Consider the following 17886-nt stretch of genomic DNA (forward strand, 5'->3'; position numbering starts at 1 on the left):
GTAATTACTTTAATAAAGAAAATAAAGGATGATGAGAAAGCATCTAAGAAAAAGTTATGAGAATGGTGAGTACAGAAAAAGTAGCTGTAAATAGGAAGAGGGACTGTTGCAATAATAAAAAGAACTACTTGAAAATTTATGTTAAATATAAGAGAAGAATATTGTGTGTATTGCCATTAAAACTTAACTTTTCAGTAATGACTATTTTTTTTAATGAATTAACTAGTGCTGAATAAGCTCCTACTCTTCCAAAGAAAGTGGGGAGGCACATTTATTGGTCCTCATTTCTAATGGGCAATAAAATAAACCCATTCTTCCTCTACGAAATGAGAAAGTTAGGCTAGGTAACTCCACAGTCTTTTTGCTTGATTCTTTTTGTTTCTGTTATTAAAAAAATTTTTTTAATGTCTATTTTTTGGGGGGGAGAGAGAGAGAGAGAGAGCGAGAACAAGCAAGCAGGAGAGGGGCAGGGTGAGAGGGAGACAGAATCTGAAGCAGGCTCCAGGCCTGCTGACAGCCCAGAGCCCCATGCAGGCTGGAATCCACAAACCAAGATCATGACCAGAGCCAAAGTTGGATGCTTAACTGACTGAGCCACCCAGACATCCCATCTTTTTTGCTTGATTCTATGCCATTAGTGGGTGGTTCCATTTATTAAAAAATGGAGCATAAAATAATATGAAAGTCCTGATAATTCTGTCCGACCTGATCCAGGTCTATGAACCACTGTGACTGTGATGTGCATGACAACTTTATTTCGAATTGGAAGTAAATCAGTAGTTAGTGGCCTGCACTTTCAGTGGAGGTATAAGATACATGCTTATTAAAAACAAAACAAAACAAAACAAACAAAACGAAACGAAACGAAACAAAACAGATGCCATGGCATACTGTCATCATAACTAGGTAAAACTGGAAAATTCCCTACTAATTCTACTCATAGCGGTACCTGAAACTATCCTCAGTCTTCCTCAATGAAAAGAAATCTTAGATTCTTAGATTCTTCCATGGTAATCAAAGGTTTTTTTAGAGAAATCTAGTCTCACTCATACTGATGCCTTGAGAGAGAAGACAACAGCATATTTTATTATTTCAATGTTTTTTAAATTATCTAAAATTTAACATACCTGATAAAACGAAAATGCTATAGGGAAAAATATTGAGACTAACTTCATATCCCGCTGTGAAGCGAGCCTTTTTTGAAATTGTAGATATTTTGTATTCTGTGAAATTCCAAGTGTATGAACTTGACATTTAATTCTAAAAAAGCTGATTTAATTTTACTGCCTTCATAAATTAAAATGAAAACAAATCATGCTTGTTCAAACACAGATGTGTTCTCTTCTGTATACAAAGGTGTCACAAGCAATATCACAAAAATTATACATATATATAACATATACATAGATATGTAAAGTGAGTGCTATATCCACTTTGAGACATTGCAGTTCTGATGGCTGTATAATGGCTTTAGCCTGATCTGTCTTCCCTCTTTCACAGTGTTTTCTTGGAACCAGCTCTTTCTTTGAAGGATGGTTGGGCAGGGTGACAACAGTGGTCTGTGATCCAGAGAGAAACCATCCACACCACAGAAAGCTCAAATCTCTGACCTTGGACTCATTAGCCTGGCACACTAAACAACTCAGGTAAAAGCTTGAAATAAATTTATCAAGCACATAATATTTTGCCTTCAATTTTTTATTGAATTTCATATTGCTCCCTTAATAATTTTATCTTTTTTTCAATTACCAAGTCCAGAAGGTAAAATGGCTCCTCAGTAAAAATTCTTGGAAATCTCAATTATACTCAGAAAGGGAAAAAAAAATGTATAGCATGGAGATCCTTTCAGAGTCCCTGCATTATCCTAATAGCTTCTCTTCAAATGTCCTATTCTAAGCTTTCATGTCAGAAATTTGCCAACGCTGAGAAAAAAGTTTGTGCTCTAACTATTCAGGTCAATTTAATGTTCAGTATTCATTATTGACACAGATTGTATATCCACATTTTAAGCACTGAAAGCCCTTTAGAGGGCTTTCACCCACAGTCACTTTAAATTCTTTGGAAACGAGGTCACTTTTAGTTACAATTTAAGAATGTCTAGTTGATACAACCACTGAGTAGAAAGAATTATGGACAGGACAAGAAAGAAGGGAATTTTAAAGTAGGCAGTGAAATGACTTTATATGACCATTCTAATTATATTCCCAAATTTTAAAGTGGTGTAACAAATTAGTGACACGGATTTATTACATAGGACATGAAGTCTTAACTTGCATATTTTCAGCCAGTATATCTTGGATTTGGTTCAAGTTACTCCTTATAGTCTATGTCTTTGTAATGTTGAGGGTCTGGAAAAAAATCAATCATTGACTTACTGCTGAGATTAATAGCTACAAATCTGAGGAGAAACAAACAAATTGTTCCTCTAAGTGGTGCAAAATTGATTTAAGAAATAATGAAACCTAGCAGCAGAGCCAAACCTGGCTAGAAGGAAAAATGAGAAGGTAGAGAAACAAGTTTTAATTCTGAATGTGTTATCAGTCATAAGTCTTGAGTTCTCAAAACATAATGATATAAAAAAATCTGGAAGTTTTTAAAATTTTTTTTATGTTTATTTATTTTTGACAGAGACACAGACAGACAGAGCATGAGTGGGGAGGGGCAGAGATAGAGAGAGACACAGAATCTGAAACAGGCTCCAGGCTCTGAGCTGTCAGCACAGAGCCCAATGTGGGGCTCGAACTCACAGACTACGAGATCATGACCTGAGCCGAAGTCGGACACTCAACCAACTGAGCCACCCAGGCGCCCCTCTGGACATTTTATATTAACTAACAACTAGTATAGTTGCAATAGAAATGCTTGAGATTTCATGTCATTTCCAAATGTGCCTTAAATTTGGGGGGAAACACTGTTAAATTAGCCAAGACTTAAAGTGTTTTTGATTCCTTTTAATACTCCTTAAGAAATGAGTAAAATAGAGTGGTGAGTAGACAAAAACAAAACAAAAACAAAAAAAACCCCTCTAAAATCTGACACCAAAAAGGCCTTAGCACAGGAACATCATCCATGGACACTTATGAATATGAAAAGGCAAACAATATTTCATCAACAGAAATATCATAGTGATTTATTTTGGGGCAAATGACTGCAATTTCTACTTGCTAAAACAGGTACATATCTGTACCTGTTTAGATAGAAGGCTATCTATTCCTTTCATCCTTCAACAACTATTGACTGAAGGCTTTCTAGTGCCAGACCATGCTGGGGATACAGCAGTGAACAAAGAGGTCTGGTTTCTGTCTTCAAGAGCTAAGGCCAAATGACTGGGTACATTACAATTTATACACAGGGCACATGTAGGGTATAAAGGAAAACATAAAAAGATCAATTCTAGTAGCCTCTACTGGCCTCTACTCCTACACAAGGAGTTAGAAAAATGAATCAGTAGCAGGTGACTATCTAAGCTGGAACCTGAAGGAGAAGTAGTTAACTAAGAAAGGAGGGGAGAGTGCTCTAAACAGAAGAAGCAACATAAGGAGCTACTGATGAAAAGAATTCCTCAGACATCAGAAAGAAAATTCAGTATCACCTGCAAAGTGGGATGGCAAGAAATGAATCTACAAAGATGGCACCTGATCAAGAAATGCCTTGTAAGTTTTTTTTTAAATAAAAAATTAAATAATGCTTTTTAAACATATGTTTTTATGCAATGATAGAAACATATCTTTCCTATAATAAAGTTTATATGGGAAAATAATATTAAGACTTTCACTTAATACTCATGTAAAAACTGATCCAGAATAACTGAAAGGAGAACCAGTAAAAATTTTAGTTTATAACACAAAGTGATGATGCTTACTTGCCAACTGAAGTTACCTCTAGACTTACTTGGTTTTTCAGGAATTTTGGCAAAGTTTATTAAAAGGAGAACAGGTCATGGGGATATATACAATACATACAACAAAATCTTAACTTCATAACATCTTTCCTGGATATCTCTATTATTTTACTTGTCTAGAAGGAAGACAATAAAATATCCCAGACATTACAACCAATAGAATTCTATAAATGCTAGTCATGCCAAATAACCATAGGGAGAAGTTCATTATTTCTCTTAAGTCATATCATTTTATAATAGTCATAAAAAAACTCAATAATGACTGAAAGCTATAAATGACTTCATAAAAAGTAACTTAAACTAACTTTATTGCCACATAAGTATGGCGATGGTAAGTATTTGTTATGAAGCTACACTGTTAATAACTACATGAAAAGCTATATAGCAAGGTATAAAATGTCCACTAGAAAATCTTCAAGGACAAAGAATTGTTTTTCAGTCATATTTTAAGCATTGTTCTATACCAATGATTGGAATGCTAGCTCCAAAGATTAATGGGATATATTCATCATTGTAACATATGTTACATATTTCCAGAGTTAATGATCTGGTCCCAAATTGAAGTTATATTATCGTAACTGATGTGGTTACACTGAATAACAATATTTAGAACATGTTTTTGGAAAAAAGAGTATTACAGTCTAATTTGTTTTTAGATACAAATTATCAAACTTTTATTCTATGCCGGAAAGGCAGACTTAAACCCCATTTTGCCATCCAGGTACCCTCTGTGAAGGTGCCGATGGTAACAGAAGAGGGAAAGGCAAGTTTGTTTGTTTCATGTGGAGCCATAGGGAAACAGTGTTCCGGTTTTGGCTGCCTACCTTAGTAGAAGTTAACGTTCTGTCTTTCTATCCTTGGAATGCCCTCAAAGAACATCCCCACTGTCCACATCAGGTGGATATAGGATCCTGAGGGCACCAAATGGCATTGGGTTAATCAGATTCTTTCCAGAGCACTCGGGAGTTACACACGAAACCCAAATCAGTCAGAAAATGTTGGCAACTGAAGTTATGAGGTAGCATGCCTTGACTAAGACAGGCAAAGAAGCACAATTCTGGGTCTGACTGATGAGGAGAATGCTCCCCTTCTCTTATTCCCCTTTCACTCCAGAAACCACAAAGACAGTGGAGAGCACCCCAAACTGTCGCTTTTGAGCAGAGAGCAACAATTCTCCCTCCAGCACCCCAGTCAGTACTTTTTCCTGGAAGAGGATCCATGTCTTAACCATGGCAGCGGTGAATTACAGCCAAAAGGACTGCCTTTCCTTCCAGAAAGTCTTATCAGAGGTCAAAGCATTGAACTGCTGGTAAAATGCTTAGCTCTGTCCAAAGAAGCAAGGGAACCGAAGCACAAAATAGTTGTTGTTCAATCTGGACTCAAATTGGCAAGACAGAGCAGTCATTTATACCCAGAACTGTTTCTCTCGCAGAGCCTTTCCTTGGCCCCCAGGCATTCCTGAGGTCATGAGCCCTCAATTCCAGGGAGGTCCTACAGCTGGAACTCAAGGCAGAACAGCTCAGGGCCAGGCACTAGTCCAGAAGTAAGAATCCTGGACCCTGGGTCTGGAGTGCCCTGCCACTACCTGTGTGACTCTCAGTGGATCTCTGAGCAGCTCCAGGCTTCAGATTTTCTCTCACCTGTGGAATATGTCCTAATCCTCACTGATATGTCAAGGTTTTGGATGTGTTCCCATCTGGACCTGTATAGCATTATAGAATTTCTTATATTAGGGAGGAATTATTTGGCTGTTTGTGTAAAGGAAACCCCAAATAAAGGGCTTAAGGGGGATCAAAGTTTCTTTCCCTCTGATATAAAAGTCTGGATGAAGGCACTTTAGGGCAGAGTAATGGCTCTTTGCTCCTTCCCAAACCAGGCTCTCCAGGTCACCTGCTCAGCCACTCTGAGGGCTTGGTTTTGAACCTCAGGGTCCAAGGTGAGCTATGACTATCATATTATTGCTCCCAGAGCAAGACTGAGGACATGGTAAGGTTCTATAGATACAACTGCTTCCTTTTAGAGATATTGCCCCAGATGTTGCACACATCCTTTTTCACACTTCACAGCTCAGCAGTTACCTGGCCACCAGAAAGCAGAGAAATGTGGCTACCAACCCAGGTAATTATTGATGATTCTATTATTGTGCAAGAAGGAGTGAATGATTATCCAGTCACTGCCACATTTTTTTTTCATTAAACTTTCTTTTTAAAAAAATTTTTTTAACGTTTTATTTATTTTTGAGACAGGGAGAGACAGAGCATGAACAGGGGAGGGTCAGAGATGGGGAGACACAGAATCTGAAACAGGCTCCAGGCTCCGAGCTGTCAGCACAGAGCCCGACACGGGGCTCGAACTCACGGACCGCGAGATCATGACCTGAGCCACCCAGGCGCCCCTTCATTAAACTTTCTACTCTATTGATTTTTTTTTCTAGGTTAGGGAATAGGTATGTACTTATTTGCCATTTTGTTAGTTGTTTTCTGGCCGATTTTGTAGCTCCTCTCTTTTATTTCTTCCCTAGTGGCTTCATGACTTTCTTTGGTGCTAAGCTTAGATTCCTTTCTCATTTTCTTGTGTGAATTTACTGTAACTTTTTGCTTTGTGGTTACCGTGAGGTTCACATGTATCATCCTCTGCACACAATGGTCTATTTTAAGTTGATAGCAACTTAAATTTGAACACATTCCAAACTCTGTATTCTCCCCTCCTCCCACGCCTTAAGTTTTTGACATCACATTTTTACCTCTTTTTGTTTTAGGTTTCCCTTAACTAACTATTGTAGTTATATTTTTACTACTTTCATCTTTTAATCTTCTTAGTAGCTTTATAAGTGATTAATCCACCACTTTTACTATATATTTACCTTTTTTTTTAGTGAGGCTTTTACTTTCATATGCTTTCTTGTAATTATTTACTGCCATTTGTTTTCAGCTTAAAGAAGTCTCCTAGTGTTTTTTATAAGGCTGGTTTAAGAGTGATAAACTCTTTTAGCTCTTACTTGTCTGAAAAACTCTTAACACTCCTTCAATTCTGAATGATCACCTTGCTGGGTAGCATATTCTTGATTAGAAGATTTTTTTTTTTTTCAGCACTTTCAATATATCATGCTACTACTCCCTTCTGGATGGCAACATTTCTGCTGAGAAATCTGCTGTTAGCCTCATGGGACTTCCTTTGCACTTAACACTGTTTTTCTCTTGCTGCTTTTAAGATTCTATCTTTAACTTTTGTGGTTTTATTTTATTATTATTTTTATAATATTGGCAAAATGTTGGCAACTGGAGTTATGAGGTTGCATGCCTTGACTAAGACAGACAAAGAAGTACAATTCTGGGTCTGACTGGTGAGAATGCTTCCCTTCCCTTTTTTCCTTGTCACTCCAGAAATCACAACGACAATGGAGAGCACCCCATTTAGCTTCCGTATTCTTGAGAGAGAGACATGGTGTGAGTCAGGGATGGGCTGAAAGAGAGGGAGGCACAGAATCTGAAGCAGACTCCAGGCTCTGATCTGTCAGTACAGAGCCTGACATGGGGCTCAAACTCACAAACCGTGAGATCATAACCTGAGCTGAAGTCAGATGCTTAACCAATGGAGCCACCCAAGTGCCCCTAACTTTGGATGTCTTAATTGTAATGTGTCTTGGCGTGGCTCTCTTTGGGTTCCTGGACCCAAATTTATGTGTTCCTGGCCCTGGATGTCTGTTTCCTTCCTTAGGTTCTAAGAGTTTTCAGACATTATGTCTTCAAATATTTTTTCTGCCCCCTCTTCCCTTTCTTTTCCTTCTGGGATCCTTGTAATGAGAATGTTATTTCACTTGATGTTGTTTTAGTTATCTTCAATTTTTTAAAGTTCTTTTTTTGGGGTGCCTGGTGACTCAGTTGGTTAAGTGCTGACACTTGATTTCAGCTCAAGTCATGATCTTGTGGTTTGATTTCAAGCCCTGCACTGGGTTCTGCGCTGACAGTGCAGAGCCTTCTTGGGATTCTTTCCCTCCCTCTCTCTCTGCCCATCCCCACTCGTGCTCTCTCTTTCTCTCTCTCTCTCTCAAAATAAATAAACTTAAAAAAATGATTTCTTCTTCATGCTGCTGGGTCTGGATGAGTTCCGTTGCTTTATCTTCCAGCTCACAAATCCCTACTTCTGTTTCATCTAGTCTGCTGCTGAACCCCTCCAGTGCATTTTTCAGTTCAGTTATTGTATTCTTCAACTCTGTGACTTTGTTATGTTTTCCATCTCTTTGTTGATGTCATCACTGTGTTCCTCTATTCTTCTGCTGAGTTTGGTGAGCATCTTTATGAACATGACTTTGAATTCTTTACTAGGTAGATTACTTATCTCCATATCATTTGGATCTTTTTCTGAAGATTTCTTCTTTTGTTTGGAACATATTTTTCTGTTTCCTCATTTTGCTTGACTGTTTGTTTCCATGTATTAAAAGAAACAGTTATCTCTCTTAGTCTTGAAGGCATGACCTTGTATAGATGATGACCCTTCTCACGCAACCCTGCCCTAGCTCATGGGAACCTTTGTGATTGTCTAAACTGCCTGATTCATTCTTGATATACCCTCATTGTTGATGGTGTGCCAAGACTTGTTACTAAGTCAAGGGGAGGAATTTCATTATGTACCTAATTTCAGGCTGACTGGAAGCCAAGCCCTCAGGCAGCAGCTTTTAAGATATGAAAATATTTATAGTCCTGTGGATCTGCAATTGTAATACCTGTAGGCCTCCACACCAGGAGATCTGGATGTTTCCAGGGTGACAGTTGTCAAAATCAGGGCTCCAGGTGAGTATGTAAGCTCCTTTCTGAGAAGTCTTATTGGGTTGTAGCAAGGCCAAAGGTATGTGCAAGGATGGTGTCTTCCTGCTTATGTTCCCTGTGGTTGCCTCCTTAGCCTCTAGATGTGTGGGAAACTTGAAGCCTGTCCCTCAGGCTGAAGCTCCAGACTAAATAAACAGGCCATTTTCAGAGGAAGACAGCTTGTTTCAGTCTGCTGTCTGTGCAGTGCCTTGGAATTGGTGGCCTGCCAAGAGCTATCTTTCAGATTGTTATAGTCCTATAGGGCTCTGGGACACCAGCCCTCTTCACCACCAGGGCCAGGTGATCCAGGGGTATCCTCTGTGTAGACCACACATACCTGCTGGCTTTAGTGAGGCAGCTGGAAAGTGTAGCGGGCCAGGCATATTCCTGAAGTCTTCCTAAAGCCAGTGGGAAAATGTCTTGTCTGCATGTGCTCACAGGCTTCAGCAACGCGGCAAGGAACAGCCCTGTCTGTGTATTTGCTGGTTTTAGGCTACGAATGGAAGGATGATCTGACTCCTTGCACCATGTGTCTTAGCGAGGTGGTGGGGAACTGTCCCAAGCACCTGTCTCCATGCTCTCCAGCCTCAGCAAGTGCCATGACCACTCACCTCACCTGTTCCAGCAAGGTGGTGGGAGGGTGATATGGCCATTCTCACCTACTTATGCTACTAAGCTATGTGGGGAGTGCAACAATGGCATCCACTAATACCTCCATCTCTGGAGAGCACCTCAATTGTCCACCCTCCCCCCCCGCCCCATGCCCAGCTGATGCCTCTATATCAGATCCAGCAAATGAATCTCCCTCACATATAATTTAGGTGTTTTTCAAACTGCTGGGTTATTCCCCCTTGGGTCTCAGGTAAAACAGGACAACATGTAAGCTCTCCACAAGAAATCTCAGTTTCCTATAGCATTTGGGGATGCTCAGACATTGGTTCCACTGCTTATCCAAGGCAGATGGTCAGGAGCTCATCTTTCTGATATAGATCCCATGAGACGGTATAGATCTTTCTGATATAAGTCACACATTGGGCACCAAAACATTGCGTCTCTGGGAGAAGTGCCTGTCTGGTGAGATCTCTCCCTATTGTGTACTGCTGTGCTGGAGGTGGGGTTTTGTAAGGCCATGTCTCTGCCTCACTACCAGTCTCGATGCTGTCCTTTTATTCTTTGTTGTGGAGGGCATTGATCTAGTTTTCCAATCTTTTCCAGAAGGAAATGATCCATATGTAGCTGTAGGTGTGGGTATGTCTGTGAGAGGTGGGAAGTTCAGGATATTTCTTATGCCACCATCTTGGAGGACCCTTCAACAGATATTGATTATACTCTGCAACCTAAGTCAACATTGGCAAAAATTAATAACGCAGGCAACTTACTGAGAATTCTGGATCCCAATCCCCTTCATCCTTTAACAGCCAGATAAGCAAGGCAAGTCTTACTTAATTGGGCTTGAAGTATATGGTAAATTAGTACAACTGTTGATTTAATTACTGTCAGTAGTAATCTAGGAGAAATGGTATTACTAACGATTCGTAGCTTCCCCAAACAACTAAATATGTTAGATGGCTGTTTCCATAGGACAAAAGCAACTCCAACTGATTTTAACCTGATGGACAACTGTTTTCAGTATAAATGAACTCGTTAACTTAGCATGATTCCAATTTCCAGAGACCCATTTCCACAAACGTAAAAGAAAATCTCAGCAACAAACATATTTATGAACTTCATGACACAATGTCTTAATATCTTGTTCCTGTGCTTGGTTACTCCTTTCTTAAATATCCAAGCAACAAAGAATATTTTTAAAGTATAATTTTAAATGATTTGTTTTTCTTTCAATTTCAAATAAATTGTCCCATTCATTCAAGTCAAATCTTCTCTCAAAATCTAGCTTGGTTTGGAAAACTGGTCTGTTAATCTGAAAGTATTTCTCTCTAAATAGTGAATCAACAAACAAATTCTAGAAACCTTCATGTAGTATCATTGCTAAAGCTTCTTTGGGAGATTCTGTACCCATTAGTCAAATTTGGGGGTACCATCTTTGCTAGAAATGATCATTTGAAAAAGGCTAGATTTGTAAAAGTAGTTCTGGGAGGACAAATTCAGTGCTAAGAAAAATTTTTTGACCACTTAAAATTTGAGTGGCCATTTTCCCCTTGCTACCTTAGCAAAACCAGAAGTGAAAAAGCAAATGAATTTTTCCTTGCATTCTAATTAAAAGTAAATTGTTTCTGATTTTGTGTGAGTGAATTTTTATTTGTGAGCCAACCTCTCATTAATTATTGACACTATAAATTAGATAGAATTAAATGTTCCAGGTAGTCTGTAATGCGTTTACACGTGCTGTATATTTTTGATATTTTATTTTATATTGCATTGTTATTATATAAAGTAAAATATCAAAAATATTATAATCGCAGAGTATACGTAAATGATAAGTTATGGCTATATGCTGCACATTTCAAGACAAACTTGAGTTGAAAGATACTATTCAAGTATGAGAGGGAAAAAAGGTATGAAATAGTCAGATACCTACATGAACCCAGTAGAGGTGACTTCAAAGTCAAGATTCCCATTGCCTGTGGAGCCTATTAAGAAGACAGATACTAGCAATTTGAAGAACAATGTGTGTTTATTTAAGGAAATACATCCAGCTGTTCCTCTAAGGCAGTTTCAAGTTCACTAGGGGTCAAAAGAATCATATAATATAAAATATAACACTTCCCAATGATAAGCAGCCGAGGGCATGAAGCATTACAAATATATATGCCACACTCTCTATAAGGAGTTTCACAAAATAGATGTGGATTTTATCTTTATTTTAAATATAAATGAAATTCTCAAGATAATATAAAGTCAATGATAAAAGACCATTAAGACCTTGAGTCAATATTAACACATATATAATGTAGCCTTATGTAAGTAAAGGTGTCAGAAAGTCCATAATCAGAATGGGAGTGCAATTCAGTAAATAATGCCAAGAAGATCAATAACTACAAAAAGGAAAATGAATCAAAAGGTTAGGCCAAACAATTCAGCTGTTCTAGACCAAAAAGTGTGTAACTACTCACAGTGAATTACTAAATCACTGCAGAGCACTTCGATTTTCTAAGTTCTGGAAACCTTTTCTTCTTTTGCGAAAAAGACGGCAAATGTATTCATATGTGAATATTTCATTTGCATATATATGTAAAACTTTTCTTAAGGATATTTTTTTCTGTTTTTATAGGACTCAAAAAACAGGAATATTGGTCAAACAATATATTTTGCTTTATGAAGTTAATTTCTTTGTTTCCTCAAGGGACGTATAAGTTTATTCTTTCACCCTGGTCAACACACATATTTCAATTTAACTTCTTGTGTTCAATTTCCTAGAGATTAGTATCAAAATTATAAATAACATTTGAAATTGGAATGGAAGTTAAAAGTGCCATAGATTACTAGATTATTGCTTTTACATGCTCAGTTATAGCTCTACTACATAAATTATATTAGTCATGTGTAACAAAATGCTTAAAACAGTACCTGGCTATATGTAAGAATAAAATAGATGTCAAATGCTATTTTCATTGTTTTTGGTAGTATTATTAATTCATTTCTGCTGTCCCATTTTCTACTTGGATATGAGCAAAATTCTAATCATAAAATCATATGAAGTTAGAACTCAAATTTTTTTAATAAACATTTTATGTTTGGTAGGAGGTAGGCAATTTCTAAAATTCTGATGATCTTCAAAGCCATTTAGTAGAGAACATTTACGTGAACAACTGGGGACAGAGTCAATGTCATGGCTCTTTTGTAGGTCTAGATATAAATGCAGCACAGCTTCTCAGAAGAGAGAAGCTAAAAGAGTAGGGGAGGTAGGATAGCCAAGTTGTTTTCTGAAAGTAGAGAAGTTAAAAGAAAATGTACAAATGATCACCCTCTACAAAAGTGACCTCTGACTTTGTGGAGCATTGCAAAACACAAGACACATGGACCAGAGAGAGAGAGAGAGAGACAGAGACAGAGACAGAGACAGAGAGAGAAAGGAAGAGAGGGAGGGAGAGGGAGAGAGTGAGTAAGTATTCCTCCAGGTGGAACCAGTCACAGGCTGGAGCCTGTAAAAGCAAAGCAAATTATTAAGGATGTGAGACAGACCAATATGTATTTGTATATAAGGTCAATCAGTATCAGGGGTGTTATTAGTCAGCTTTTGTACATCTCTGATCTAAACTGGTAACTATGGTCCCATTCGGCATGCAGAATCAGAGAATCCTGACTCTATCCATGCAGACATGATTCCACGAGGAATGTATAAAGTTACAAGTTCTCAATCCATATCAGTTACAGAATTCATATTAGAAACTTGAGAGAAAAAAGACTGGAGAAATTTCAGATGTCGGACCAGAATTCCAAACAAGCATCAACAATAGAGAAAAAAGGATTGAACTTAATAGTGTCCTCCAGAGAGCTTTACTTATCAAGCACAATTTATTTATTTACTCTTAGTGTAAACTGAAGGAATTTTTTGAAACGCAGATCATATGAATCTTCAAATGATTCTGTAATAAATAATGTCATCATTTGTGAATTAAGAGTCATGATTAATTTTATCTTCACAGTGATATAAGGTATCAATGTAATATTTGTTTTAAAAAAGACTCCATTTTTCTCTTTGATATCCAGTTGGTAATAAAGAATTTCAAAAAATACTTAAAGATTTGTATGAGATAAAATGTAGTCATAAAGATGTATTCAACAGCTAAGACAACTCATGTTCCAATAATCGAACATCAAACCTATTATCCATCTTGACCACTGAGATGCCAATTCTACATCAATTAAGACTGGCAGGGGCGCCTGGGTGGTTCAGTCAGTTAAGCATCCAACTCTTGATCTTGGCTCAGGCCATGATCTCACGGTTTGAGCTCGAGCCCCGCATCAGGATCTGTGCTGACAGTGGAGAGTCTGCTTGGATTCTGTCTCTCCCTCTCTCTGCCCCTTCCCTGCTCGCTCTCTGGCCCTCTCTCAAAATAAATAAATAAACTTAAAAAGAAAACCTGCCAGCAGTCTTATTTCTTCCTGCAACTACTTTAAAAAGCCTTACAATTCTATGAAACTATGAATTTATTTTTTCTCACAGCATGATTTTAAAGATATAGAGAATTAATAACCCAAGGATATTTACAGGAAGATAAATCAGAGATATTCTTGTTCAAATAATTTTTCTGATGTCTATATGACCACAATTTGATTCTCCTTCAATTAACAATTGGATGTCTTGCCTAGTATGAAATGTAATGCTTTTGAAAATAATTTTTTATCATTTTCATTTTAATAAAAGCAATGCAAGAGTCACTTAGAAGTATGGATAGTGTTTCTAAAAGTTAACATGCATTATATACAAATTCAGTTACAAATAAAAAATATTGTTTACTTTAATTCTGTGTCTTACTCCATCCATCCAATGCCTCAATGCTTTTTGGATCTCCTATCTTTTCATTAACTCTCTATTGCCTCCTTTGTGGTCCTCTAATATCCCAGCTACCCTAGAAAATTTGCACATGTTATTTCTATCTGGAACTCTCCGGGAAGAAGCAGAGTTTGTTCCCTCTTTTCCTTCAGGTCTGAGTAAATGTCATCTTAATCACAGTGGCTTTTCCTGACTACCCTATAGAAAATAGCAGTTCTCCAAACTACCTTCACAAACCCCCCTTCCCTTTTGCTTGCACTATTTTTCACTATCATGCTTAGCATCACACAGCATATTATGTATTTTTTTGTTTGTCACCTTTGTCTTGAACTTTGTTTTGCTCATTACTACAGCCATAGTACTAGAGCAGTGTCGAGAAAGTAATATAATGGGTGATCAATAAATATTTCTTTAAATGAATGAGTTTCACACGATGGCTATGCATTATTATGGACAAAGCATTGCATCATGCTCTGAGAATACTTCAACAAGAACTAAAGGTACCTTACAAGAAAAAACCTCAGATAGTACATAGGAAGTACAAATAAAATTATAAAATAGCATCTGAAAAGAGAGAAGAAAAGGATAAATTTGATGTGGAAACTGAAGAGACCTTCATGAAGGATTTGACATTTGAGTGAACCCTTGACTAGAGATGATTTCTACACATGAAGATGCTGGTGAGGACTATCCACCAACAGGAAGATGTATGGCAAAAACACAGAGATAAGAGAATCTATAGTGAATTTTGTGGATAATTCAGTAGCCTGATAAAGGCTAGAACAAAGTGCTATAAAGGAAAAGCAGGCAGTGAGCGACAGTGATGTAAATATGTGTTTATAAGGTCATGTTTGTATTTCATTTACCAGTTCAGTGATTCCTAACATTTGGGAATATGAAAACACTTCTTCAAAACATTGAAACATAACAAAATCCCTATGTGATATAATTGGTTGAAAAATCATATAAAATATATGGCATTAAAAGCCATTACATATTTAGTACCATCTTTTCAATGCATTTTATTTAGTTAAACATGTCACTTTAGAATAAAGAAAAATAGTATGTGTGTATATATGTTGTAAAAACATACATGTGAGATATACACATAGGTATATATATATGTATATATATATGTGTATATATATATATATATATATATATATATACACTTTTTATCACCATTATACAGGCAATGGTTAATATTTATATGGATTTTAGGGCCTCTTGTAGTAAATCCACGATCACATGGATTTGGAGCACATGAGCCCAGAGCCACAGTCTAGGCAACAAGAACCCATAAAATGAGTAGGAGAATTACATGATGAGGTCTATGTTGTGGAAACTCTGAGGGTTAGAGACTGAAGATACCTCAGAAAACATCTTCTGTGCACAGTCTGCTAACGTTATAGAAAAAGAAATTGCAACCCATAGAGATAATAGGTATTGGCCAAGATTACAGGTAGAGGACTATGGCTAGTATTCAGGATCCTGAAGTGATCTCATTAAGCATTTCCATAATGGGATGGATAAGATGGATAAGCACCCAAAAATATCACTAGTAATCAAAAATGAACATCTGTTCCTATCTGGTAAAATAAGATGAAATGTTACACACTTAAAATCAGATGTACACTGTTCTCTTTGCTGTGGTATGGGGGTTGTGCTATTTTCAAATTTCAGTATCTAATAGCATATGGATCCTACTCTAGTTTTTCTCTGAGTCTGTATTTCAAAAACATATTCATCTTCAAGAATTTATCTCTATGTCTCTTTCAAAAACTAAAACAATATGTTTGCTCAAGGTCATTTGGAACTTTGACAAGGGAGGTCGTAAGTATACATTGTTTTATACATACTATAACATTTTGAAAATTTAAACATAAACTGCACACCTCAAGATTGATATAGTATGCATGAAAAAAATTCTATGTCTAAACACTAAAGAACAAAGTTATTTACACTAATGATGATTCTTTCCTCCACCTAATGTGTAAAAACAGCTTTACATATATTAGAGTCCCTTAAAGTGGTTTCTACCTGTCTGGCTCTGGCAAAATCAACGTTCGACATATGCGAACATTTTTTTATTACCACGCAACAAATTCTGTATCTAATTGAAAGTCATTATGCAGTTGTGCACAGGTAAGACCTGCTACCTGAACGAACACTGAAGCTGTTCCATTTTCCACAGTTACTGCTTCACCAGAAGCAAGGGAAAGAGTACCCTCCCTCCCTTTCCTTCACCTCTGTAGGGAATTATAAGTAACCAATTTAGACATGAGTGAGGAATGGATTCCAAAGTCCCACATGAATTTTCAAAGGCTTAGTGGCATTTACACTTTAAACTATCTTTTACCAATTTTCTGGCTCGCTCACTCCCTCTCTTCAAACCCCTAGCACAGCCACATGCACCTCGCCTATTCCTCTCACCAGGTCCTCTAAAAGAAAGTTGCATTATTTCTACTAAAGGATAGTACAGTAGGTCTTTAGGGAACGAGGAAATTAGAAAGTTTATTTATGTACTTTTTCAATTTTAAAGAAAATCATAAGAACACTTGCCTTCTTTCTCACATTGAGATTTTGTTAAGTGTGCAATTATTGCCTTAATTGGATTACAATTGCCTTGAGGCTAGTTTATGCCTTTTACATCATCAAACACACACACATAAAAGATATGATTGAAAATGCAAATGCACAGGATTTTGATGAAGGGATAATTCAATATTTTTATATACCCATTGGATAGCAAACAATTGCATTACTTTCCATTTTTGAAAATATTATTAGTGTAAGATAGAAATTCATTTAAGGATTCTATTTGCTTTTATTGCTAACCTTTCTATATACTTTAATTTTATTATATTCCTGCTCTCCAATATTTTATATGATTAGAATATAGAAACAGTTAATGCAGTATAATATAGCTAACAGATACAATTAAACATAAGTAATACATTCGATGTTTTTTTAAGTAAACCATTTAGTACACCCTACTGTGTTCATCCCTGTATAATTATACATCTTCTGACTTGTCTCATGTAATTCACAATTTCTTCCTGCTGCTTAATCGCAGACTTCAGCAAGCACATCTTAAAGGAGAGACTCAGTACAATTTGTCTATAATCTTTTATTTGCCATGTGCATTAAGGTGATGATTGCCTACATGGAAAAAAATGAGGGGGTGTATAAAGGATACAGGAGTAAAGGCACAGGACGGTGTTAAAGTACATGCATAATTTAGATTCATTCTTGTGGGAGGAAATCACAAGGAAATTAATCAGCAATGTATTTGTAGACTTTGCACCAATCATTTTTGTAAGAAACAAGTAACAGTTATCCTATGTTATTTCTCAGTCACAAGAAAGAGAGGCATCAAAAGGCACTCAGGCACAGAAAATCAAACTGGCAGTCCCGGCCCTCAGAGCTTTCTGTGGTGCATAAAACTTCTTTGAACAAGAGAAATGTTAGTGTTCCGGGGTCAGGTGGAAATAGACCCAAAACATTATCACACTAAAAAAATATTACATTTCTATCACATTTTGGCCTTTTGAGTGAACCAAACTTTTAAGTGTTGTCGATAGTCTTTCTGTATTTGATAATATTTAATAACGTCTAAAGAGATCATAAGGAATAATGAAAAAGTACAGACTTCGACTAAAGAACAAGTTGTAGTAACCTGTCTAAGGTGGTAAACAGAGTCAGTGATCAGAAACCCTGGG

The 17886-nt window shown here is 36.9% G+C and overlaps 1 protein-coding gene across 9 annotated transcripts in view; it reads right to left on the reverse strand.

Moving 5' to 3' along the window:
• RALYL (RALY RNA binding protein like) overlaps window positions 1-17886 on the reverse strand; it is a 718636-nt gene that overhangs the window by 195165 nt on the left and 505585 nt on the right. The window lies entirely within an intron of this gene.

The sequence above is a fragment of the Herpailurus yagouaroundi genome, unplaced genomic scaffold (genome assembly GCF_014898765.1).
Source record: "Herpailurus yagouaroundi ecotype Mexico unplaced genomic scaffold, PumYag 165, whole genome shotgun sequence".
Lineage (NCBI taxonomy): Eukaryota > Metazoa > Chordata > Mammalia > Carnivora > Felidae > Herpailurus > Herpailurus yagouaroundi.